The sequence below is a fragment of the Felis catus genome, chromosome A2, assembly GCF_018350175.1.
Source record: "Felis catus isolate Fca126 chromosome A2, F.catus_Fca126_mat1.0, whole genome shotgun sequence".
In the NCBI taxonomy this organism is placed as follows: Eukaryota; Metazoa; Chordata; class Mammalia; order Carnivora; family Felidae; genus Felis; species Felis catus.
This window is the reverse complement of record NC_058369.1, coordinates 144,084,453-144,109,554: the sequence shown is the minus strand read 5'-3', so window position 1 is coordinate 144,109,554 and position 25,102 is coordinate 144,084,453. Positions and strand designations below refer to the sequence as shown.

General features: G+C 38.2%; 1 long non-coding RNA gene across 1 annotated transcript; it reads left to right on the top strand.

Annotated features, from left to right (window-relative positions):
- Positions 1-2,751: 2,751 nt before the first annotated feature.
- Positions 2,752-11,956, top strand: LOC123384018. Its single transcript, XR_006594512.1, has 3 exons — positions 2,752-3,715; positions 9,616-9,763; positions 10,244-11,956. It is a non-coding gene; the product is annotated as an uncharacterized LOC123384018 (long non-coding RNA).
- The last annotated feature ends 13,146 nt before the right edge of the window (positions 11,957-25,102 follow it).

Here is a 25,102-nt window from a genome sequence, read left to right as displayed (position 1 = left end):
GATTGGCAAAGGTGATGCTATTGTGTTTCCTAAATTACTCCTATGTCCTAGATAATATATTGTAACGTTGGTGCTGACGATTGTTTATGATAACACAAAATTGACTACATCTTCTGCAGTATGCTGCTGAGAGCTCCTAGGTGTGGACCAATTAGTGAGCAATGTGGCTGGATGTCCCTGTCCATAGAGTGGCAGTATCTTCTCCTGGGAAGATTTCATTGACAGATGAGTCTGCATAGAAGGGGGGAGCAATTATCTTCAGACAGCCAAGTTAAAGGAGATAAAAGCTTTATTACCTACCTCGTTATTATTTACTTGGTATCGCTAGACATCAGCGATGCCCCCCAAACGACTACTTTTTAATGACTGATTTTTATGAAATGATTGTTTATCAGTGGCAAAACTTTCTCTTTGAGGATCCTTTGGTTTTAGTTCAATTAGGTTAAAGTTGATATTTAGATCAACATTATTACTTATAACCTATTTAAATAATCTTTGTTGTACTTCACATATATTCTCTTTTTAAAAAATTCACAATTTTTTTTTTTTTTAGTTTGAAACATTTTATATTTAGGAATGTCTAGACCTGGAAGTATGACATGTTTTTTAGAGTAACATTGGCAGATGGACAGAATTATTCTCTATGAGCAAATTATATCTCTGTTGTATAGACCACAAAGTTTTAAAATGCATGATTATATTTTCCTTTTTCATTGTTTTGAAATGAGAGAGAATTTCTTTTTTTTTAATTTTTTTAGTGTTTATTTTTGAGAAAGAGAGAGACAGTGCGAGTGGGGAGGGACAGAGAGAGAGGAAGAGACACAGAATCTGAAGCAGGCTCGAGGCTCTGAGCTGTCAGCACAGGGCCTGATGCGGGGCTCAAACCCGTGAATTGTGATATCATGACCTGAGCTGAAGTCAAAAGCTCAACCAGTTGAGCCACCCGGGTGCCCCTGTAATGAGACAGAGTTTCTTAAATAGACTGTATCTATAGTGAGGACAGGAATCATGTCTTACTAATAAAATTGAATCTCTAGAGCCCAGTGTAGCACATCATAGATGCTCAATAAATTTTTCTTTAAAAATTTTTTTTTAAATGTTTATTTTTGAGAGAGAGAGAGAGAGAGCGCGAGCGAGTGGGGGAAGGGCAGAGAGAGAGGGAGACACAGAATCCGAAGCAGGCTCTAGGCTCTGAGCTGTCAGCACAGAGCCCGATGAGGGGCTCGAACCCACAAATCATGAGATCATGACCTGAGGCGAAGTCAGACGTCTAACTGACAGAGCCACCCAGGCACCCCTCAATAAATTTTTCTTGAGTCGAAGAATGAATTTGTCTCTGTTGCTGTCATTGGTGCCTAATCAAAGAACAAATAAAGTAGCTCCTCTGGTCTCTGAACAACCTAAAATCCTTTGTGGTTCTTAGAATAAATGATGAGCGATAGGTGATGGGGACTGAGGAATGCCGTTGTGATGAGCATGGGGTGGTGTATGTAAGTATTGAGTCACTGGATTGTGCATCTGAAACTGATATTGCACTATTTGTTGACTAACTGGAATTTGTTTATTTTATTTTATTAAAAAATTTTTTTTAACATTTATTCATTTTTGAAAGACAGAGACAGAGTGCGAATGGGGAAGGGGCAGAGAGAGAGGGAGACACAGAATTCGAAGCAGGCTCCAGACTCCAAGCTGTCAGCACGGAGCCCGATGTGGGGCTTGAACCGCAAGATCATGACCTGAGCCGAAGTTGGTCCCCCAACCGAGTCACCCAGGTGCCCCTGACTAACTGGAATTTAAATAAAAACTAAAAAAGTATAAAGTTATAATTAGACGAGCATAAAAAAATAAAATAGATGGTAGTAATGCTTTCTTTTAAGTTAAAATGAAGTACTCTAATCTCTTGTCTTTTGGGCCAAAGTAGATATTGCCATTTTTTTTAAAGGAGTTTTACACAACACATACACACATCATGGAAAAATACATCAAAATTAATTAAACTGCAGTATTTTCTATGCTTTATAAACATTAGCCCCGTTCATTATCATAATATCCTTATAAAACAAATATTATCATCTTCTGCAAATAGGTGGTTAAATTGAAGGACCATGTCTGCAGTGACTACGCTGAGTCATTTAGTGTCCTAAGAGTTTTCTTGTTCTTATATTAGGTACACAGAATCCATCTGTAGTTTTGATGAAATGCTATTTTCCATTATTATTAATTATGGTTAGTACAAATAATTTTTTTAATTCTGGGAACTATCAAACTTAAAAAAAAAAGAGAGAATAGGGGGTAGATGAAATATCCTCTACTGGACAAAGATTGTAATTAGCAAAGCCAAAAATGCAGTGAAGTAAGAGAAACTAACCACTAAATTGCAATCCCTAGTATATTTGTACTTACCACCAACCACCTTGTTGATGTTACGTATCAAATATTGGTGACCTAGAACTATGGCTTCTGTTCCCCTCTCTAGTTACCCTAAGACTCAGCTCTCCCTGTACACCTGTCTGACTTGTCAAACTCCAAAAGGTGGCTCTGGAACTGTGCCTTTCATCCATTTCACATAGTCCATCTTCCTTAACTGACTGACTTCCAATACTCCATTTATCCCCGTGAAACCAAGTGACCCTATGTATACCTAAATGCACACCTGCATAGCCATCCAGCTGTCTTTATCCCTGTTTATCCCCAAAATGGTTTGACAGAAGAATGTACCAATGGTTTCTGGAGGGAAACTATATAGGTTGGACAGATGGTTCAAGTGCTAGGTCAGATTTTGTTTCCTTCTAGGATTTTTTTTTTTTTTTTTTTTTTTTAACCACTAGCCTCCAACCACCCCACTCTGGAAACTCTTTCAGGACAGAAACTCCTCCTAGGCCTAGTGTAAAACCTCCCCAACCAAGCCATCTGGAAAAAGATTGTGAGCTGAAAAAAAAGATAAGGAGTATGTAGGGGAAAGGTGTGTATGTGGCAGACAGACTGTGACAAGGACAAGTTCTAGGCTCAATTCTGAAGACAAATTGTAATTCTTTGAATTACACTTTTTGCATTCCCTTCTTTAGTTACTTCATGCTACCTGGGGCACTTGCGTCAGGAGAGAGAACAATAAAAGTAATTACTCTAAAATTTTATGGTCTCACTATGATATCATTTCTTTTTATATAATATTATTTCTTTTTTATAGCCTCTGTGATGTAGTTAATAGTACTTACATTTTACAGCTGAAAAAAGTGGAGTTCAAAGCAGTTAAGTGATTCATAGAATCAGTAAATGGCGGAAATTGGACTTAATCCAGGGCTTTTGATGCTAACTAAACCACAGTGCAAAGACAATAAATAGCACTGTATATGGGAAATGACAAAAATGAACATAAGAAAAGAGGCCATATTTAAGGTTTCAAAAAGTTAGTCTAACAACATTACAGAGTCATTATTTGGGTAGGAGATTGTCGAGAAATGAAATGCCAAACTTCCTTCTAGCTCACTAGATTGGTACAAGTCAACCCTGTAAAAGGTTGTGCTTCATTGATTTCAGAAATGACAACTGCTGCAATAATAAGAATGGAGCCCCATAAAATTCACAGGAAGTACCTAAAGGAAATCTAAATGAAAAACATTTAAAAATGGAAACAATAGATCTATGTTAAGGAAAACACATCGTGAAGAATCAAAGTGAGGAAGATAAAAGAATTTCAATCTCAGTTGCTGCAAGAGTAAGTAACTAAAGTATGGCTCCCTTCTCATTAGAGCGTAACTGCTAATCAACCAAACTGCCATCAAAAGCCCATGGAACTGAGGACCATTAAGTATGATGAGGGGTTACATACAATGCCTCCATGTATTATAAAAAGAGTCCTCTATATATTCCAAAGCATATCCTTTACTTAGTGTAAAAAACATTTTGGGGCGCCTGGGTGGCTCAGTCGGTTGAGCGTCCAGCTTCAGCTCAGGTCATGATCTCGCGGTCGGTGAGTTCGAGCCCTGCTCTGTGCTGACAGCTCAGAGCCTGGAGCCTGTTTCAGATTCTGTGTCTCCCTCTCTCTCTGACCCTCTCCCATTCATGCTCTGTCTCTCCCTGTCTCAAAAATAAATAAATGTTAAAAAAAAACACAACATTTTGCCATCTTAAAAAACCCTGTTACAATTAAAATAAATCTTTCCGGACTGCTTCCCTAGAATATTTCCTAATTTCCATGTGATGTAGTCAGTCCATCTGTGACTTGTTAGAAGGAAAAGATGAAAAACAATGGGAAAAAAAGTCTCTGTTCAATCCTGTTCATTGAAAATGCTTTCTATGTCAATTTATTAAAGAAAAAAATTTGTACCTGTCAAGAGTCAGAGGCTTAACTGACTTAGCCACCCTGGCGCCCCTTATCTTAATATTTTAAAGAAAAAATATTAAAACTAAAATATAAGGACAAGAATAAAATACATTTATAATTCTTCTGCCCAGAACTAACTACTGTTAACCTGTTGGCATATTACTTATTTCGATTTCAAAATGCTAAATGGAATAGGTTATGCTTCAAAACGATTATTTTCATAGAAATGGCACTTTTTAAAAACAGAATATAAGGTCAAAACTTTGAAAAAAATTAAAGTGCCAATTATTTGTAATTACATAATTGCTCAGTTAGGATTGTTCTCTCTCAATGCTCACAGACTCTTGGTATTGAAAGGTACCCAAAAGACCAAAATACAAGAATCACTTCAATAGGTGGTATTGAATCTTTGGCAGAAGATGATTTAATAATTGGCTTGGGTCATTCTCACAACCTTCCCCTTTAAATCATTTTACTTATTAAAGATTTTGGACTCAGTATTTAAAGACTCTTTCAAAATTGAAGCAAATATTTGTTATAGAGCAGAGCTAAAACATAGATAGGTGTGCATCAGAATCATCTGGAGGGCTTACTAAAACCCAGATTGCAGAGTTTCTCATTCAGTCTGGGGCTTGGATGTTGCATTTCTAACAAGTCCTCATCCCATGTGGTGCTAGTGCTGCTTCCCCGGGGATCACACTTTGGGAATCACTGATATAGGGTATACTTATGTAAATGCAGCTTAGGGGCCACCTGGGTGGCTCAGTCAGTTAAGCCTCCAGCTTTTGATTTTGGCTGGGGTCATGGTCTCTGGGTTTGTGAATTTGAGCACCGCCCCCTCTTGGGCTCCTCACTGACATCTTAGGATCCTGTTTGGGATTCTGTCTCCCTCTCTCTCTGCCCCTCCCCCACTTGCTCTCTCTCTCTCAAAATAAATAAAAATAAACTTAAATACATAAATAAGTAAATAAATGTAGCTTAGAAGAGGCAACTTCTCCTAACACTGCAAAAAAATAGTTTCGTGCGTACAATTAACACGTTCCATTTCACACCATAGAGGTGAGCGGTAGGTTTTATTTAGGGGTTTTAAAATGAAATTTTAAAACTGATTTTAATGAGGACGCAGGAACAAACTCGAATATAAAGTAAGAGTTCAGTTTAATGCTGTATAGGTATGAGAGGGAAAAAACCCCACAATTCCTTCAAAAGAAAACCTTCCAAATCCTATCATTTCCTACTTTTGTGCAGGTTGTCCATAAAAGCATGGAGGGTGTATGCCAGTTTATGAATCTGTATGTAGGGTGAATACTTCTGTTTCTCATGTGCTAAACTCCTGCTCTTTGAATTTTCCTCTCCAAACCCTAAACCTTATCAGCGTGAAACTCTTTCCCTTCTCTTCCCTGTGATCAGTATCTGGCCACTCTCACAGATACTCCTAGTCCAGAAGACTCATACATTTTCTGCTTTATAAAATATCTGTAGAGCACAAGACAAGAATGAGTTCCAGGGGGTCTCAGACCTTTGCCAGACAACCATGCACCAGTGCACTACCTCTATAAAACTTTGTATTTCTTTTTTTTTAATGTTTTTATTTTTGAGAGAGAGAGAGAGAGAGAGAGAGAGAGAGAGAGAGAGAGAGAGAACGTGAGTGGGGGAGGGGCAGAGAGAGAGGGAAACAACAGAATATGAGGCAGGCTCTGAGCTGTCAGCACAGAGTCCGATGTGGGGCTGGAACCCATGAACCGTGAGATCATGACCTGGGCTGAAGTCACTTAACCGACTGAGCCACCCAGGTACCCCAAAACTTTGTATTTCAAATTGTCATTAATGAATGTCTTTATGGTCGTTGAGGCAGGATACTGGTTTGGGGATGAAGTGACCTCCATTCCAGCTCTAGTCCTGCTGTGACTCAGTTGTTAACTTGAGGCAAATTGCTTAACTCCTTCCGTGTAGCGTTTAAGAGTTCATGACTTTGGTGCCAAACAGACCTGGGTTTGAATCCCAGTTTCTGGTACTAACTGGCTTTGGGAATCTGCAAAAATGGGGATAATAACAACTAACAAATATGAAGGGCAAGGTATCGACATTAGAATATATATATATATACACTCCTCACAGTGTCTGCACACAGTAGGCGCTCAATACTGCTCATTACTATTACCATCCATAAAATGGTAGGGCTGGATTGGATAATGGATGCTTGGGCACATTTCACCCCTATGATGCTATGATTTTAGCCTGAAATATATCGTTGAAAAATAATTATGGCTGTATTAGTCTTGCCATGGCTGCCATAACAAAGAATGACAGACTAGCTGGCTTAAATGACAGAAATTTATTTTCTCACAGTTGTGGAGGCTGCAAGTCCAAGTCAAGGTGTCAGCAGGGTTGGCTCCTTCTGAGGCCTTTCTCTTTGGTGCGTAGATGGCTGCCTTCTTCCTAAGAAGGTCTTCACGTAGTTTTTTTTCTCTGTGTATATATTTGTGTCCAAATTTCCTCTTCTTATATGGAAACCAGTCATGTTGAATTAGGGTCCACCCTAATGACCTCAGTTTAACATAATTACCTCTTCGAAGACCCTGTCTCCAAATACAGTCACCTTCTGAGGTATGGAGGTGAGGGCTTGAACATATGCATTTTAAGGGGACCCAATTTAGCCCATAGCAATGGCTAAGCAAGGAATGTGGGTTGTGGTTTTTTTTTTTTTTTCCCCTACTGGGGTTGATGAAGAATTAGGAGTTTTATTTTTGCTTTGGTGAGTCGTTTTATGGTGAGCCTTTGGCTAGCCAAAACCAAAACACAAAAGAAACCCAAACGCCATGACCACCACCAGCACGATGTAGAGGAAAGCAGTGGCATTAATAATGTATTCTGTATTATGTTTTACACTTTCCAAAATATTTTTAATACATATGTTAAAGTAATCTAAACTGTGGTGACAAATGGACTCGAGCCTGGACTCAGTGCAACAGAAGTTTATTCCTCTCGCCTCTAATAGCCCTGGGCCGCTGTTGAGGTCAGCGTGTGACTCTCCTCCACGTTGTCCGAGAGACTCCTTTCATCTGTGATTCTGTTCTCCCCTAGCAGTGTTTTTGTTTTTGTTTTTTTAAGTCAGGTTTATTTAGATGTAATTTAACATATAGTGAAATTCTACCCCCGCGTCCTTTTTTTTTTTTTTTTTTTTTTTAAAGTAGGCTTCACATCCAGCACAGAGCCCAATACAGGCTTTGAACTCATGACCCTGAGATCAAGACCTGAGCTGAGATCAAGAGTCAGATGCTTAACCGACTCAGCCACCCAGGTGCCCCTGAAATTCTCCCTTTTTAGGTGTATAGTTCAAATAGTTTTCTATGAACATATACAGCTGTATGGCCGTCATCGGCTTTGAGATCTAGAACATCACCAGCTCTCCAAAAAGTACCCATGTAGCCCTTTGCAGTCAGTCTCCTTTCCTCCCCCCACTGATTTCTGTCCCTATAAATTTGCCTTTTCCAGAATGACATGTAGATGGGATCACATAGTAAATAGGCTCTTATGTCTAGATTTTTTTCACCTTGGCATAATCCGGGGTCTTAGGCTTTTTGTGTCATGGGCCGTTTCGGCAGTCTGGTTGAGCCTCTAAACTTCCTTCTTGGAATAATGTTTACAAATGCATAGAATAAAATATTTACGATTACATAATGAAAATTATGTTGAAATGTAGTTATTAAAGTTTTAAAAGAGCTAATTTGTGATATAGTATTATAGGTACTTTTTATGAATACCTTAAATAATAAGATCTAGACATGAGTCTAGTAACTACTATAACATCAAAGTAGTGATGAACACACACTGTATTTTGAGATATCTCCAACAATTGTAATGAAATATGACAATATTGCTGATTTTTATTGGTGAAAGAGTCAGATGTTGGTCCTGGTGATGTGCTTTCTTGTTGCCTTCATTACTAATGACAGGAAAAAAATAATGCAAGGAAATGCAGTGTTTTAAATAGAGGTTAGTGGAAATAAAGGTTTAAAGATTTTTCTCATTTGTATCACAGACTCTCTGAATTCTATCCATAGACCCTTTGGGGCTCCATGTACCCCAGGCTAAGAATTCCTATTTCTAGGGCCTCCTCATCACTTACAACCAGCCTATAGAATGGGAAGGGAATAGAGAAGTAGTTGAGGGAGATGTTTCTGGGCCTGGCCTGGCAGTGGCATATGTCATTTCTGCTCACATTTTGTCGCAGAGAACTTAGTCATATGGCTCCACCTATCTGCAAGAAAGACAAGAAACATAGTCTAGCTGTGTACCCAAGGATGAAGTGAAGGGATTTTGGTGGCTGGCTTGTCGTCTGTCAGGCTAACTTATTTAATTTAACCCTTATAGGATACCACCTTACACGATAACATCATAAATGATAAAAGCATGCTTTTGAAAAGTTTAATGATAACATAATTTAGTTAGTAAGTTAGAAACTCAGGACAAAAATCTGGATCTTCTTGTTCCAAATCCTAAACTGTTTGTGCTATGTCTTGGTGTCCTTATGACGCCATGGGATTGAAGGATCACTCCAAAGATCTATGTGCATGAAAATATCGCCTCCTTTTCTAGGGTGCCACTGTGCTTGGGGCTTAATGCTATGTGGCTACTGTTTTGAAACTCAATAATTTTATCTTTGAATTGGTGTTTTGTAGGTGAGGTCTGATGGGACAGTGGAGCATTCACTGGGGTTTTGGAGCCTTGGTTCACATGCAGTGCCTCCTGCCACCCCCTCCCCTAGGTTCTTGGCTACCTGCTCTCTGCCCCCTGGGACCTGGGCCCACCTTGCCTCTTCCTCCCCACTCTTGCCCCAAGATCATCACTATCCTCTGCCTGGTCCAGCAACCAGACAGCCTCAGCAGAAAGGGGGAAACCTGCATTCTCTTGTTCCCTTCTGCCCCTGGGAGCGGCCTGGGTACAGGTGCAGGTGGGGCAGAGTCAGGTGCATGTCCTTGTGGTGTCTCGAGTGGCGGCACCCCAGCATCTTTGGCAGGTGCATCGGAGGGACCGTCCCTCTTGAACAGGCACTGAGTGTGAACTGGTGTGGAAGTTATAATCTTTTGGGGTTGCTTGTCCTCTTTGTTTTGGGGCACTTGTTCCAAGCCCCTTCATTTTCATTTTGCACTGGACCTTGCAAATGATGTAGCTATTCCTGTGTGGGGATCCCAGTGAAAGGCACTATGCTGAATTATACAACAGAGGCATCTGCCATTGTTTCAGAAGTTTTTTGTTTCTTGTTTTTTTTTTTTTTTAATCCAACACAGATTTACCTAGAAGGGATGGAAGGATCCTTTATCAGTCTCCCACAACCACATTACCATGGATCAAGTTCATTAATTTTGCAAATTATGATCAAAGATCAAAGCTTAGAAACTGATCCTGAGGAAATCCAGAACTGGAAGATTTCTGCAGGTAAACGCCATGATAATAAACCCTGACAGGTAGTCGCAGGATGGGCCAAACAGCAAGGTTGGCAGGCTCAGGCAAAGTGTCTACAGGACTCCGGAGGATCTGGGCCAAGAAAGGCAAAAAAGAGACAGGGAGACAGGCTGTGCAAGGGGAAGAAGCAGGACAAGGAAGAGAAGGGAAGAGCCAAAAGGCAATTCTCCTTTACTGCATAATTTTGCTTGGTCTGGGGTTTGCTTTGAAGACTCTTAATCTTGAGGAAAATGGCAGCAGGAAGCTGAGGTGTATGTCAGCAGTGTTTGTATGCTCAAATCTAAAAGTAGCAATTTCTTGACACTTTGAAGTTTGGCTGGTAATTTTGCACATTCTTCCAAGATGAGTAGCTGTATCTCTATTGCTATTATATAGTCTCTCACAAAAAAAACATTCACAGTGACTTATGGACGCTTACAATTGTCCAAGACTTTTGTTATTTTTCTTCCTTAGTATCAAGAAGAAAAATGAGCAGGAGGACTAGAAATTGAAACTAGAAGTCGTGGTTGCCACACCACTATTCAAAACCACTCTTTTACTTCCTTTCCCACAACCATAATTTCACAGACAAAGCATTACTGCTTCAAGCAAGAAGGTAAATGCTATGAGTTGAATTGTATCCTCTCGCCTCCAAATTTATGTGTTAAAGTCCTAACCCCCAGTACCTCAGAATGTGGCCTTATTTGGACATAGGGTTGTTGCAGAGTGATTGGTTAAGATGAAGTCATACTGGAATAGCGTTGATCCCTGCTCCAGTAGAACTTGTGTCCTTACACAAAGGGGAAATTTGGGCACAGATACGGGTACACGAGGAGAGCATCATGTGAACATTGTTAGGCTTTCACAAGACAAAGAACTATCAGAAATTAGGAGAGAGGCCTGGAACAGATCCTTTCCTCATGTCTTCAGAGGAAGTGTGGTCCTGCCGACACCTTGATCTTGTACGTGTAGCCTCCAGAAATAGGAGACAATAAATATCTTTTGTTTAAACCACTCTGTGGTTACTTTACATGGCAGCCTTAGAAAACTAATACAGTAAGCAAAAGGATTGCTGAATCTGTGCAATAAGAAGTCATATTTCATAGAGATTCTCCATTTTAGGGGCACCTGGGTGCTCAATCCACTGAGTGTTTAGCTCTTAACATTGACTCAGGTCACGATCTCAGGATCGTGGGATCAAGCCCTGTGTAGGGCTCTGTACTGACAGCTCAGAGCCTACTTGGGATTCTCTCTCTCCATTTCTCTTTGCCCCTCCCCAGCCTCCAAATAAATAAATACACATTAAAAAAAGATTCTCCATTTTATTAATTACTGGTGAAACAAGAAGAAACAGGAAGCATGTATTACCAAGATAAACAGAGTAAACTAAAAATTGCAATCAAGTAATCAGCCAGCAAATGACCCCCAAAACCCTAAATTGTTTTATTTTAGTTATAATCCTTAATGAATCACAGAATCTTCTGTCTGAAAGGGACAAAGAAATACATCCTTGGTTCTTCTCTTTGTTTATTACCAATAGGAACAGATGTATTTTTTCTTATTGAATGTTTCCCATGCAAAGAATATGATCCTTCTCAGGAATCTTTTCCTTGGCCATCTTGATGTAGGTATTCCATCCCATACAGTTTATATCTACAGGAGGTAGATATAAATAATGTGAGTCAGTTGATGACTCTTTCCTCCTCTCTGATCTGGAATGACAATAACCATATTGGTGGTTGGATCTATAATATGATGTTCATTAAATAATTCACATCTCACCAATGAGACTCTTATTGCTGTAATACTATGTGATAATTATAGGTGATGTCTTGAGATTGGGCCTAATTCAACTTTGTCAAATTATATATTTATCATAAAATGGGAGGATTCAGATTGAGAAAGCAAGAATGCATAAAGCCTCCATATTTTCCAGTTCATGCAGCAGCAACTGCACTCCAATTCTAAGACCTGCCTGCCTTTATTAGCTAGAAACTGTAGAGACCCAGTCCACAGCTAAGTACCTATGCGGCTTGGAGATGGTCAGTACATAAAGTTAGAATATAAAGGAATTAGATTCGGGGTGCCCAGGTGGTTCAGTCGGTTGTCAGAATCTTGATATGGGCTCAGGTCATGATCCTGGACTGAGCCCTGCTTTGAGCCCTCGGGCTCCCTGCTGGGCATGGAGCTTGCTTAAGATCCTCTCTCTCTCTTCCTCTGCCCCTCTCCCTTGTTCTTGTTCTCTCAAAATAAATAAATAAATAAATAAATAAATAAATAAATAAGATTCTTAAAATCACTAAGCCACTCCCCAATTGTATGTTTCATGTCTTTGTAAATTATACTATTTTATGCTGTTAATCCCTTAAGGTCCCAGATGACTCTTAGTGACAAAGGATGAATATAATGATACCTTGTCCCCTGGGGGAACATAGGGGAATATCAGCCATGTCTTCACTAGATTTCAGAGAAAACCAGAAAGGGTTTTATGTTTCTCTTGAGTCAGTACATGAGCCTCTCACAGTCCATTATCTACACTATCAGTTGTAGTTTATAAAACCCAAACATGACTATGTTACCTTCTACCCTGCTTAAAACATTTATAGTTAGCAATCATTAAAATACCAATTTTAATTTGGCCTTTAAGTCATGAGTTTATCATCTATGTTAGAAGGTAAGCTTTGAGGCTTACTGCCCTGGGATGAGAAAGAAGTTTCCTGGCTTTTTAACTCTTGAAACCAGGCTTGGGCTAGAGATGATTATCTAAATTTCTGTAGTGTGTGAAGAACCAAGCTTACTAATTTGAGATCACAGAGTGTGCCAAGGTGTAGAGAGGCTAACCCATCCTCCTATGATAGGATAGCCAGGCCATGAAGCTTGCTGTCCTATGGTGGATGAAGGTATGGTGTAGAGCAGTGGTTCTCAACCTCAGATTCAGTGTCCCATTTTCGTAACTAATGTTTTATAATGCTTCCCTTATCATCCTGAAATGAAAGGCATAGATAATATAAATTATCCCACATAGAATTCCAAAAAATCAATATAATAACCTAAGCCTAATATAAAGGAGAAATAAAGGGAAAGTAATTTATTATAAAATAATAAGTTTTTCTAGCCTAGACATGTCTAGACCAGAAGACATAATGAGGGGGTCATACGCTTGAATCTTGTTACAGTGAAAAAGTTTGAATTTAAGAGAAGTAAAAAACTCTTCTGTATAAGAAATACAAGAAAATGAAAGGGCAGAAATACAAGTGGAAATGAAAAATAAAAACCAGAATTAGGATATGTAATACCGAGAGACACTTATTTGCATATAAGAGAAAGGGAAATAACCATAATTGAAGTGTGGATAATAGCCAAGACAAATTATAGATAGTTGAAATGGAGAAAATGAGGAAATAAGATATTGGTACAAATGAATTTGGTTTTATTTCTTATACAATGTAAAATAATTTCCTTTATTATGACATCAGTGATCAAGTGTCACGCACACACAAAACCTATTTCCTGTCTTAAAATTCCTCTGCATCCCATCTCTGGTCTTTAAAAAGACCCTGGATACTATATTCTTAGGCAAAGAGGAAGAAGGCAGATTGAAAAACAATACCATATCAGAAGAAGGTTGTTTGATAGGCTTCTGGGAACAGAGTCAAAGTAAGATTAAAAAACAACAGGCTGTTACAAATTACAGTACCTAATTTTAATATGTAATTTTCACAGCACAGGCAATGGTGTGTTATACAACATTTAAAAAGTTAGAAATGATGTGAAATATTTTTAAAAACTTATTATTAACATGTAGTGAGATCCTTGTGTTTCAAACTCTGTTAAAAGGAGTCTCAAACTCCCTCGGGTACATATTTGCATGTCATAGGAACACACGGAGACTGATATAGAAAAGCATGTTACACCAGTAATTCAAATACCACGAGGGCACTGCCACTGGTGATATGTTCTGAAATAATGAAAAAATCTTGCTAAACTTCCAAAGAAAACAAGGTATAAGCAACACTCAGTTTACATGGTAGTTGCATTTCTTGAATTCACTGTATATTAAAATCATGAAAAAATACTTCATGATTACAGCTGACTGTTGAACAATGTAGATTCTTTTTGAATAAAAAGAATCTGCTTATATGCAGATTCTTTTTGATAAATACAGTACAGTACTGTAAATGTATTTTCTCTTCTTCATGATTTTCTTAATATTTTTTGTTCTCTAGCTTACTTTATTGTAAGAATAAAGTATATAATACATTTAACATACAGAGTATGTGTTAATTGACTGTTTATGATTGGTAAGACTTCCCATCGACCATATGCTATTAATAGTTACATTTGGGGGGAGTGAAAAGTTATACGTGGATTTTCAACTGTGCTGTCAGCACCTAGCCCTAACCCTTGTGTTGTTCAAGGGTCAAGGGTATATGTAAATTGGAATTCGATTCTAGGCTCAGATAATAAGCAATTTTTCCACCTTTCTGTAAGCCTAGTGGGTTGTTAAAACATCAGGCATATTTCTCCAGAAAAGATATACAAATGGCCAATAAACACACGAAAAGATGTTCAACATCATTAGCTATATTTGGGAAATACAAATCAAAACCACAAGGAGATAGTACTTCATATTAACTAGAATGGTTATAATACAGACAGACAATAACAAGGATTAGCAAGGATATGGAGAAATTGAAAACTTCATCCACTGCTGGCAAGAATGTAAAATGGTGCAGTTACTTTGAAAAATAGTCTGCATTTCCTCAAAAAGCTAAACAGTTACCTTGTGACCCAGTAACTACACTCCTAGGCATATACCCAAGAGAAATGAAAACATATCTCCACAAAAACATGTCTATGAATGTTCCAGCAGCACTATTTATAATAGTCAAAAGTGGAAAAAAAGCCTAAGTGTTCATCAACTGATGAATGGATAAATAAAATGTGACATATTCATACGATAGAATATTATTTGGCAATCAAAAACTTGAAGTACTAATACGTGTTACAACAGGGGTGAACCTTGAAAACATTACACTAAGTGAAAGAAGTCAGACACAAAGGATCAAATATTATATATGGCCAATTATACAAAATATTCAGGATAGGCAAATCCATACAGAGGGGACGTAGATTTTTGGTTGCCTAGGGATAGGGGGTTAAGGTGAAATGGGGGGTCATTGCTAATGGCCACAGGATTTCTTTTGGGGGTAATGAAATGTTCTAAGATTGATTGTAGTGATAGTTGCATAACTTTGTAAATATACTAAAAGAATTGAATAATACTTTGTGAGTTTTATCTCAGTAAAGCTGTCATTAAAAAAATGTCAGACTGGGGACACCTGGGTGGCTCAGCAGTTAAGCATTGGACTTGTGATTTCGGCTCAGGTCATGATCTCACAGTTCATGAAATTGAGCCCTGCTTCGGGTTCTGTTCTGAGAGCCCAGAGCCTGCTTGGGGTTTTCTCTCTCTCTCCTTTCCCTCTGCCTCTCTGTCTCTCTTTCCCCACCCCCGCTCTGTCTGTCTGTCTGTCTCTCTCTCAAAATTAATAAATAAATAAACGTTAAAAAGAAATGTCAGATGGAATGCTGCACCGAGTGTCCTAAGCACTGTGAGACGTCTGGTATCTTCTATACTGTTCTACTAAATGCTAGTTGCAGCTGCCAATCATTGTGACAACCAATAATACCTCCACAGAGTTCCAAACATCCCCTCTAGAGAGTCACTGAACTATGGAAGAAGCAAAAATAAAGTCTACCCATGTTGGTGGACTAGATGGGTAAAGCAGAAATGAGGGTGTGAAGATAATTGGACAAATTCTCTTTATTCTGAGTTCCCGAAACTCTGGAGAGGAGATCACACATGATACCCTTCTCCTGGCCTCATCCATTTTGGGCAGGTATGTTCAATAAACTGGGAGGAACAACAGGAGTGGACAGATTATTCATCCACTCATTGTTTGGGATCCTGGCAGGAAGCTGCAGCACAGGGCAGTCCTGCATCCACTTGGGGGAGTACACACCATAGTTAAAGGATGCTGTGGTGTGTTTAGTCAGAGAGGTTTAGTTTGCATTCCTGGTTCTCCCTCAGTTCCATGTGGCCTGGATGCTGAGTTTAGAGCTGGCAGGCCTGTTATGGACAGTCTGACAGAAGCTGGACAAAATATGTGGCAAATATACAGCTTGATCCCAGGAGAGGCTGGGCAGGGACTGATGGGGGCACTACTGGGGCTCTGGCTATGCAGAGTGAAGAACAGTCCAGATGTTCATCTACTACAGATGTTAACAGTGAGCATTAAGAAGACATCCATATGACCCAGCGATTCCACTCTATGGTATATATCCAAGAGATATGAAAATAACAGGGCACCTGGGTGGCTCAGTTGGTTGGGCGTCCAACTCCAGCTCGGGTCATGATCTCACGGTTCATGGGTTCGAGCCCTGTGCCCTGCATTGGGTTCTGTGCTGACAGCTCAGAGCCTGGAGCCTGCTTCAAATTCTGTGTCTCCCTCTCTCTCTGCACCTCCCTCACTGGTACTCTGTCTCTCTCAAAATAAATAAACATTAAAAAAAAAAAAAGAAAAGAATATGCCCACACAAAAACTTGTACGCGAATTGTTCATGGCAACATTTAATCGTAATAGCTCAAAATGGAAACAACCAAAAATCCATCAACTGATGAGTAGATAAATAAAATATGGTGTATCCATACAATAGAATATTATTTAGCAATCAAAAGAAATGAAGTACTGATCCATGCTACATGAATAAATCTTGAAAACATAATGCCAAGTGAAAGAAGCCACACATAAACGACCACATACTATATGATTCCATTTATGTGGGCGTCCAGAAGAGACATATCCATAGAGACAAGAAGTAGATGAGTGGTTGCCCTAGACTGTGGGGAGACAGGAATAGGGAGTTACTAATAGGTACAGGATTTCTTTTTGGTCAGTGAAAAGGGTATGAATTACATAGTGGTGATAGTTGCACAATTCTACAAATCTACTAAAACTGGGTTTCACCACTGAATTGTTCATTTTAAAAGGGGAGTTTTATTATATCAATTATATAATGTCAGTGATATCTCAGTTTCATCATATGTACATGTAAACACGTGCAACATAATGCCAATACATTTTGTGTGCGTGTTTGGATGCAGTGATTAGATCTCTAACCTTGACTACACATGCGGACGCTTTTTCTTTGCTCTGGAGATAAAGGGCCTGTACACATGGCCTGCAAAGGTCTTTCCATCCTTATGCCACACCACGTCCACTGTGCCAAGTCGCACTCGCCATCATTCTTCCAGAAGAACTTTGCACTTGCCAGGCCCTCTTTCATCCTCACTTCATTCTGGATAATTCCATGTCACTTCCTTTTGCAAGCCTTCCCTGACCTCCCTGACAAGGTCAAATCTCACTATTATATTCTCTCATGGCACCATGTGTCTTATTATGCCACTTATATTATGCACATTATATTTACATTGTCATGAGTGATTTTTGGGTTAATAGCTCTCTCTTCAATTAGTCTGTAAACTCCTTGAGGACTAATACAATCATGTCTGGTTTTGCTTCCCCCCCATACACCCTGGAGCAGCATCTGACACACCATGCCTGATCTATTTATAGAGATCAATACATATTCATTGAATGAGTTAATAACTCCCTTTCTCTCTAGTCCCTTTTATGCCGCTTCTGAGTTTATTTCCACTTCTGCCCACGTGTTCATTTAGTCAAAAATGTCCATTGAGTGCCTACTGTGTGCCAGACTGTATATGGTTGCCTGTGGCTAACGAAATGATAACTAGTTTAATCAGTTGTGACTGTAAAGGTAGGAGTCCATTTACCTACAAAAGATTCTGAATAGGCCTCACGCATACAGGAATTCATTTGCTCATAGCATGACTATACCTACAGCGCCAGTGGAGGGTTTTGTAGACTTTTCCTTCAGAGTTTTCAATATATTATTCTTGGTAATGTCAGTCACCTAAATCACATAGTCTTGACTGTTTTTTTCTAGCTCCTAACCTAGTCCTGCTACCAACATCCACCTCATCTGCAAATTTAATTTTGTAGCGAGTTGTATGAGTTGTATGAGGAGTATGTAAGAACCAGGCACACTAACTACAAAAGTTTCTATCCTATCTGAAAACTGCAAAAAGTCAGCTAATTGACTGTCATGAATGATTTTGATTATTCAAGTAATTGTATTCTCTTAATGAATCATATTCTATGCATTTTTTAAAATTTATTTGATAAATAAATCATAGCAAATGACATTCTTATATACTATGTATATCTGTACTAGCTCCGTAAGTATAAGTAGTAATGTATTTTTGGTAGAGGTATGGTTCCTCAGTGTTGACAATTATGAGTTTTCTGCTGAATGCTTGCTAGAAGGAATTTTTTTTCCTTTTAAAGTTGTTTTAGCATCTTTAATCAGAAAGTAAATTAATGAAAGCATGTGCATGGAAACAGTAGATTTCATATAATCTGGGGGAAATAGCGATTGTACAACTGTAAATTCCATGAGGGTCAGGTCACGGTTTTTGTTTTAGCTTATCGTGATATCTTCCCATTCCTAGGACTGTTACTGGAATAAAGCAAGTCCTCACTAAACACTGTTACATGAGTGAATCAAAATACTCTAACTCAATAGTTGATATTTTTAGAGGATGAAGTAATGAAATTTCGCCTAGTCAGCAAACACTTCAAGTACATATGGGGGATGGAAGAGGAATTATGTCAGTCCCATATACTCATCCTTGCTGGGTATGAAAGTCTCAGGAAGGCCAATTTTCTTTTCTTTTCTTTTCTTTTCTTTTCTTTTCTTTTCTTTTCTTTTCTTTTCTTTTCTTTTCTTTTCTTTTCTTTTTTTTAAGTTTATTTGTTTTGAGAGAGAGAAAGAGTGAGCACGAACTAGGGAGGGACAGAGAAAGAGGGAGAGAGAGAATCCCAAGCAGGCTCTATATTGTCAGCAGAGCCTGATAAAGGGCTCAAACTCACCGAGCTGTGAGATCATGCCCTGAGCTGAAATCAAGAATCAGATGCTTAAAAGACTGAGCCCCCGGGTGCCCCAGGAAAGCCAATTTCAATGCAATTGAATAAAGTGGAATGTATTATCTCAGGAGGTGGTAAATTCCCTGTTCAAACTTTAGCTGGGCCTTTGATAGGAATATTGTAAGGGAGATGCAAGTTTTAGATGGAAGGTTAGAGCTTAAAAAGATGACTTTGAAGGTATTTCCAACCCTGACATTGTGCAAAGATGATTGGTAATTGAGCCAAATCTTTATTCCTCTAACCTCATATAGTACAAAATACAGTAAATTTGAACAAACTTTTCTCATATGAGCCATGTAATAATAAATCAGACTTATATTCTCTTGCTTCTCCTAATTCAAAGTTAGAATATATATTTTACTCACTGGTTTCTTTCATAAACGGAGACACAAACCAACAACCTACCTATTAAAGCCAATTACTTTTCCTTTCTCCTCACCAACTCTTTACATTTTTTTCTTGGATCACCACCCCCCCCCCAATTTTTAACACAAGGATGATGTAGGGATGAACAAATAGACTACAAAATATTTTCTGTAGACTCTTTTTTAGTACTCAGAGGACATGAGGTCTTTGTTTTCTTTAAGTGACATCCTAAGACACAGTTAGATGAGATACAAATATCTCAGATGTTTTCCAAATAAAATATAGCACTGAAGTTGAAGAGTCTTTGGACATTCACAAGTGGCTGGCTTGTGCATTATTTGCATTTTCACTCATCTGGCTAGGTGCCATGTTTAAAATGACCTTCCTAAGACCAGAAAGACCACAGTTTAAAAAAGGAAGGATTTTGGGGTTCCTTGGTGGCTCAGTCGGTTAAGCATCCAACTTCAGCTCAGGTCATGATCTCACTGTTCACACGTCTGGTGCTGTGCTCACAGCTCAGAGCCTGGAGCCTGCTTCAGATTCTGTGTCTCCCTCTCTCTCTGTCCCTCCCCCACTTGTGCTCCCGCTCTCTCTCTCTCAAAAATAAATAAACATTAAAAAATAAAAAATAAAAAAGGAGGGACTTCAATGAGATCTTCTCTCACATTACTGTATAACTGTTCTCAGTTTCACAAGTGATGAAGAAAAGAGAACTAACATTAATGGGGGATTTTTCAATTTTCTATAGTAATTGTTCCTTTTTTAAAAAAATTTCTGAGAAATGCAAAGCAAGTTTATTCCAATAAATGAAACTGTCATTCCTGACTGTGTTGGCACATTGTCTCTTCTAGCAATAAGATGTTTAGAAAGACAGTAATTTGACCCACTTTTTTTTCCCCTTCAAAGGCATTTCTTTGAGAAAAGAGAGTGACAGTAGATTTAGATACTCCCCCACAAAGTACTAAGAAGAAAGTGTCATTCTGTGGCATTGCAAACAGTGATATTAACTCCAGCATGTAGGTGTCATGAGCTGATTTAGTCCTGCCTGGCAACACAGGTCTTACCGAGAATCTTGCCACTCTGGATCCTGTGGTGCTTTCTCCTAAATAGAAGCTACTCTGCTTGAGTGGAGGGAGTAATTTCTCAAGGCTCTTTTCCAAAATTCTTACCAATCTAACTCTTTCTTACTCCATACATGACAATTACAATACTGAAATTGCTTTATGAACAGTCTGTTCTGATGACTCGAAAGTAGAAGAAACATTCAGCAAGCTTCCTGACTATATAAAATACCATCTACTTTCATATGCTCTAATTTTAGAGATTTCTCATATTCAAGGTATTACAGCTTTCATCTGAAAACATTGGAAAGTTTGGGGCGCCTGGGTGGCTTAGTTGGTTACCTGTCCAACCGCGGCTCAGGTCGTGATCTCATGGTCCATGAGTTCGAGACCCGCTCTGTGCTGACAGCTCAGAGCCTGGAGTCTGCTTCGGATTCTGTGTCTCCCTCTCTCTCTGCTCTTCCCCTGCTCATGCTCTGTCTCTCAAAAATAAATAAACTTGAAAAAAAAATAGAAAGTTGGAACGGGAAAATTAATGTTAATTTAAGATATGAGTGATCGTTTTGTAGAAATTATTTTAGAAATTATTTAACATCTTGGATAAATATAAGTTGTAGGTTATGGTCTGATTCATAGTAGTCTATGTATTCAGATGGAATTAAGACCTGAGACATATGTATGGATTTTTAACTTTTGACTCAGTTTCTATAAGCCAAAAGTGTACATTTTTCCTGATACTCTGTCATTAGAGAAGATTTTGGATTTGGTAGTTCCAATCAATACGCTAATGAAGCGAGAGTTACGTAAAGAAGTTAACTTCATTCTGTTCTACAGGCTTGAACTACACCCTTATTTACTCAGTCTTGCAAATAAACCCCTTTGGCCATAAAGAGGAGCAGTTGGGAGAATGAATGAAAAACTCACAATGCCTTTTTAATGATGTAATATCAAGTGCAAAACTCTTCAATGACTATCTATTTAAATAGAATCATAAAGCATTTACAATTTAGAATTTAGAATGCATTACCTTGCAAATACATAGCAATAGATAATCTATTAGCCAGCTATCCTTAAGGAATAGGTTTTGGAAACATCACATTTACTTGGGAAAAAACCAACACATTATTATTATTTGTTAAAGTTTATTTATTTTGAGAGAGAGAAAGAGAGAGTAAGAGAGTGTGAACGAGTGGGGAAGGGACAGAGAGAGAGGAAGAGAGAATCTGTGCTGTCACCACAGAGCCTGATGTGGGGCTCAAACTCAGGAACTGTGAGATGAGGACTGGAGCCAAAATAGAGTCCGACGCTTAACCACCTGAGCCACCCAGGCACCTCCAAACCAACACATTATTATTCATTCTCTATAATGCTCTCTTCTCTAAATCAAGTGAGTTGAAAAACTGCTGCAAATGCTCCCTTGCCTTGTGCCCCTGTTGTGTATGACATCTTATAATTCCAGGGTTTCAATCATCTTTTCTGTGCTTGTCTTATGTGATTATTATGAAATAATATACTTTTTTACATGTTATCATTTAGATTGGGAACCTCAAGGCGCCTGGGTGGCTCAGTCGGCTCAGCATCCGACTTCAGCTCAGGTCACGATCTCACAGTTCGTGGGTTCGAGCCCCGCGTCGGGCTCTGTGATGACAGCTCAGAGCCTGGAGCCTGTTTCGGATTCTGTGTCTCCCTCTCTCTCTGACCCTCCCCCGTTCATGCTCTATCTCTCTCTGTCTCAAAAATAAATAAACGATAAAAAAAATTAGATTGGGAACCTCAATAATTAGACTAGAAACTGCAAGAGGATAAAAACGTCCTAAATTATTCATGGATGCATTCGTAGGACCTAGTATATAGGCACTAAGTAAATTTTGACTACAGGGAAGAAAACTTGTCTTACTATATATTCTCAGTTTGGCAGGATGTTTGAAATATAACAGATACTCAGTAAATGTTGGTTGAATGGATTTTCCAATAATAAATTAGTACACAGGTTAATTATAAACTTTTTTTTTCAACTTCATATAACGTAAGAGTAAACCAGAAAAACAGTTTCCAGTTACACAATTGATTATTAGTTTGTAATTATAAGATTAGAAATAAAGATTCAATTCAATTAACTTTTATTCTTTTACTTTTGTTTTGGTAATTTCTAAAACCTACATAGAATTCTCAAGAATACTGGTTAAAAGGAGTCTCTATAATAAAACCATTGTTATATCTTCACAAATTGCTTATTCATAACAAAAATAGAACTGTATAGTGGAGAAACTGAACGACCACTTAAACCAGTGATGAAGATTAATATCAAACAGATATCACATGCTTCTGGTTGTGATACGCAGGAGAAAGACACCACATCCCTTATGTTGTATTCCATTCAAAATATATAAAACCTTAATCTAATCATGAAGAAACATCAGACAATCCCCAACTGACTCTTTCTATAAAACAACTGGCCTATATTCATCAAAATGTGGTTGTCGTGAAAGACAAAGACTGAAGAATGGTTCCAGGTTGAAGGGAAGTAAAGAGATAGAACTAAATGCAGTATGTGGTTTAGGATTGGGTTTTATATTGGAGCAAATAAAAAAGATTCACAAAAGGCATTATCAGGATAACTGACATAGTTATTATAATATAACAATATAATATAAATATCATATATAGTAATAACTATAGATGTAATAAAAGTATAGTTGTCCCTTGAGCAACTCAGTAGTTAGGGGTGCTGACCCCCACCTACCCCTCACAGTTAAAAATCCACATATAACTTTTGGCTCCCCCAAAACATTACTCGTTGCATGTTGACCAGAAGACTTATCAATAGCATAAACCATTAATTAACACATGTTTTGAGTGTGATCTGTATTACATACTCTATTCTTACAATAAAATAAGCTAGCAAAAAGAAAATGTTAAGAAAATCTTGAGGGAAAATACATATATAGTATTATATTGTGTTATTGAAAAAAGTCATGTATAAGTGGACCCATGCAGTTCAAACCTGTATTGCTCAAGGGTCAGCTGTATTGTATCAAATCATGAGTGCGTGTGTGTGTGTGTGTGTGTGTGTGTGTTTTCAGTAGGCTGTATGCCCAACATAGAGTTCTGACTCATGACCCCGAGATCAAGAGTTGTATGCTCCACTGACTAAACCAGCCAGGCTCCCCAAATCATGTTTAATCAGATCAAATCAAATCAAATTTAAATAAAATCAAATTTATCATGTTAAATTTCCTAAATTTGATAACTGTACTGTGGTTATGTAAGATAATATCCTTCATTTTAGAAAATACACCCCGAAGTAATAAGGGATGTGAAGGGGCATGATGTAGGCAACCTACTCTTGGATGGTTCAAAAATCAAATATGTGTATAGAGAAAGAGAAAGAAAACAAATATGAGAAAATATTAAAAATTGATGAACTTTGTATTCTTGCAATTTGTGTCTAAATTTGAAATTATTTCAAAATTAAAACTAAAAAAAATCTAAACAGAACAGCCACCACCCCTCAAAAAAACAAAAACAAAGTCATGAATGGTTTTACATGATGAATGGTTAATAGTTTCAAGTATCCAGCTGTGTGCTACATATTCTACAGCATTAGTACACAGTATACAATAGGAGTTCCTTTAATTGTCCTTGTATGATTGTTCTCTACATTGGAAATGAGTGTCCTTTTAGGCCAAGGGCCTTACTAAACCAAACTCCTAAAATTGATTTTCCCCACTGATTTTTCCTTATTATATTTATTGCTAATCCAGTCACTCAAGCGCATCCAGTAACTTTTAATGGTTGCTTATCATGTGACAGTAGTGTGCTAGATAATGGCAAAACAAAGAGGAGTAAGTTATGGTCTGTGTTCTTGATGAATTCTAAATGATGTGAGAATCAGAAATTTAATCAGAATGGTGTACCACAGGAGAAGTAATGTGGAGCAATTATTTATCTGTGGAAACTGGTTTCATGGAAGGAATGACATCCGAAGTGGGTCTTGAAGGAGAAAAAAGAGTTTTCTAGATGGAGAGAAAAGATATTTCCAGGCATAAGGAGTAGCATGTGCAAAGGCACAAAACCAGTCCAGTAATCGTTTCTAATTTCTGATTTCTAAGTGTAGTTCACAGGCATTGAAACCTAGGTCAGCTACTTTAAAAAATATTTTTATTGTGAAATATTATACACATTCACAAAAATGCATGAAACTATCAGCTTACTGAATTATTATAAAGCAAATATATATGTAATGATCATTGAGGTAAAAATCTATAAAATGGCCAGTAACGCCCAAATTGGTACCCTTTGCCAACCTTCTCCTTCCCCCCAAAGGTAACCACGATTATTTAAAAATTTTTTTAACGTATATATATTTTTGAGAGAGAGAAACAGAGTATACGTGGGTGAGGGGCAGAGAGAGAGGGAGACAGAATCCAAAGCAGGTTCGAGGCTCTGAGCTGTCAGCGCAGAGCCCAGTGTGGGGCTCGAGCTCAAGAACTGCAAGATCATGACCTGAGCTGAAGTTGGACCCTTAACCAACTGAGCCACTCAGGTGCCCTATACTATTCTATTATTTTAATAGTTGCTTTAACAAATGGATATGTGCACACAACTGACACCTCTATCATCTCTCTCTAAAATTCCCTTGTGTCCTACACTCCTTCCCCACCCAGTTTAACTACTTTTTGCTTTGTTGATTTCTGAAAAGGGTGAGAAATACAGTGTGTTTAGAGCATAAAGTTATGAAGTTGTGGGTGGGCCAGGTATAATAACGAGTATTTATTATTATATCTATACTGTATTCCCGATCCTGCTGGGTGCTTTATTCATTAACTGATTTCTCA